General features: G+C 55.0%; 1 long non-coding RNA gene across 1 annotated transcript; it reads left to right on the top strand.

The window, feature by feature from the left end:
- LOC131827055 (uncharacterized) lies at positions 1-1,939 on the top strand. The gene is made up of 2 exons (XR_009351867.1): positions 1-1,504; positions 1,684-1,939. It is a non-coding gene; the product is annotated as an uncharacterized LOC131827055 (long non-coding RNA).
- Positions 1,940-2,407: the final 468 nt, after the last annotated feature.

The raw sequence follows: 2,407 nt of genomic DNA, 5'->3' as shown, positions 1-2,407 counted from the left end.
GCCTCAGTCCCACAGGCCTATAGCCTTACCACTTGGGGCACTGCAACTTCCCAGAGAGGACAGAGCTATGGCCTGGGTGAACAGACTTAGCCCTAGACACTCCGGGCACAGAGAGCTAAGACTGAGTCGCCAGCCATACCCTCCGCAGCTATGAGGACTAGCTCACTTAGATTTCTCTTGCAGAGAGCCTGGATGGAGAGAAAAAAAGGCGAGGTAGTTGAATCCTCTGTACTCACCGCATTGGTGGTGCTGGAGGTGAAGATCATCACAGAGGGTGAAATCTTAGTTTTCATTGTTCCCTTGTCTCTGGTCCAGCTACAAATGACCTTATCTTTGGGGCTCAAATTTGGTTCCAAATGGATTATATACTCCTGGCCTACAGCCCATGCCTGAACACTTCCCTCAGATCCCATAACCACTTGGCAAGTTGGAATAGTACAAAGGTAATTCAAGGACCCGCTTTCAAGCCAGGTCTAGCCTGAAGCATGGTGAACAAAAGGTTTCCCCACATGAAGGAAGAAGAAATGTAAATGGATGCCCAATCATTTGCAGTAGCAGAAGCAGGTGAAATGTCCCTAATGGTTTTGTTTTTATTTTAAGATTTTATTTATTAATTTGAGGGAGGGAGCACAGAGGGGGAATGAGAGAGAGAGAAGCAGACTTCCCACTAAGCAGAGGGCTTAATGTGGGGCTCAATCCCATGACCTGAGCTGAAGGCAGATGCCCAACTGCCTGAGCCACCCAGGGGCCCCAAAAGATCTCTATTGGTGGCAAAATATCTGGACTGGTTCCGATAGCTAGTCTGGATCATTTTTATGGAAGAGTAATATCTGGAAAATAATGAAAATAGGATTTTAACATTAGTAAGAGCCCAAGGAGGAGACTTTAATTTAAATCAGGATTCATGGAGAACCCTGGTGGAATAGATGAAATGTCTTTATTGGGAAAGCAGGCCTAAAACCAGGCCAAGAGGACCTGTTGCTGACTTCTGAGGAGAGGGGAAGAAGGCCCTTTGATGGCTCCATTGTTCCAAGCTCTGCCCTACAAATACCACATGCCTCTCCGCCTCCTCCGCAAGGGCAAAGCGGGAAACTGGGTCGGCTGAGCGGAGCTCGAGGTAGTGGCGGAGCTGGCTCCAACCTCCCTCAGCCTCTCTGCTGCCCCTTGGGGCAGCGACGCCGCGCCATTCCTGTCGCAGGCACAGAACACACAAAGGAAGCCCCCACCCCTCCTCAGACGTGGGGACACTCTGGGGAGGAGGCTGGCTTGGACCCCGAGTCTGAGCACCTCCCTCCCCTGCGGGGAACAATAGCCGCCGCCTCCCCCGGGCTGCCGGGCGGTCGCGCGGCACAAAGGCCGTCTCGGGGCCGCGCCACCATGTGACGCGCGCGCTCGCTCCGCGGTCCCCGGGCCCGCGGCAGGGCGCAGTCAGCAGAGCGCGGGAGCCGCGGGGCCGCGGCCAGGCTGCTGAAATCCACCTGGCACGCTTTCGGAGAGACAAACGGTGAGTTAATCACCCAACAGGCTGGCGGCCGCGTCCCCTCTCGCCAGCGAGGCGGCCTTGGGAGGGGGCTGGGGAGGAGGATTTCTCTGTGTGTGTCGCGGGTTGGGGAGGGGGTGGCGGGAGAGGTTAGTCCTATTAAGAATTCATCAATCACCCGGTGTGCACTTTTCGCTCGACAGCGGTTCCTCCTACTTCAGAGCAAGTCCGGGCCAGCTGGGAGCCGACCAGAAACCGCAAGCAGAGGAGACGCAGGCACGCGGGGTGAGCGCTCACGGAGGGTGCGAACCGCCGCCCCACGCTCGGCGGTGCAGGGCCGGTCACCTCCTCGCTCCGGGTCCCTCCTGTCGCCTGCCGGCCCGCCCTCAGACCACTTGCGGCCCGCGGCCCTTCCAAGAGGCCGGCAGCGCCAGTCCCGGACGCACTGTGACTCGGTATTCACCCCCCCCCCCCCCCCCCCCGACATCTCCTGCTTCCTTCCTCCCCAGTCACCCTCAACGCCTCTCTACGCCTAGAAACCGGCAACTCCATCTCTCCCAAGGCGGAACAAGAAAAATCCCACTGGGTCAGAAGGGTTTTGCAGACACTAAGAATTTAAAAAAGATTCCCAAGGGACTAGACTTCAGGGAAGAGATGGAGCTAGTTTCGTTCTCTTATTTACCTTCAGGAGTAATTTGTGTGGGAGGAAGCAGGGTAACACCCGGGTTGAACTTGGAACTAGAATGCCGTATAAAGAGAACAATAAAAATACACTTAAAATACCAACCACAATGATATGCCTCTCCTCTCTTTTCTGGTGTGAAGGAAGGACTGAACTATCTTACATCAGCTCTTTTGGGGTTCATTTTAGAAATACCATAAAGGGACAGAATAAGGGATAGATTGAAAACAGTGCGCGGGTGTGGG

Source organism: Mustela lutreola, chromosome 3, assembly GCF_030435805.1.
Source record: "Mustela lutreola isolate mMusLut2 chromosome 3, mMusLut2.pri, whole genome shotgun sequence".
NCBI lineage: Eukaryota > Metazoa > Chordata > Mammalia > Carnivora > Mustelidae > Mustela > Mustela lutreola.
The sequence above is the reverse complement of the archived record's forward strand: the minus strand, read 5'-3'. Positions and strand labels throughout refer to the sequence as shown.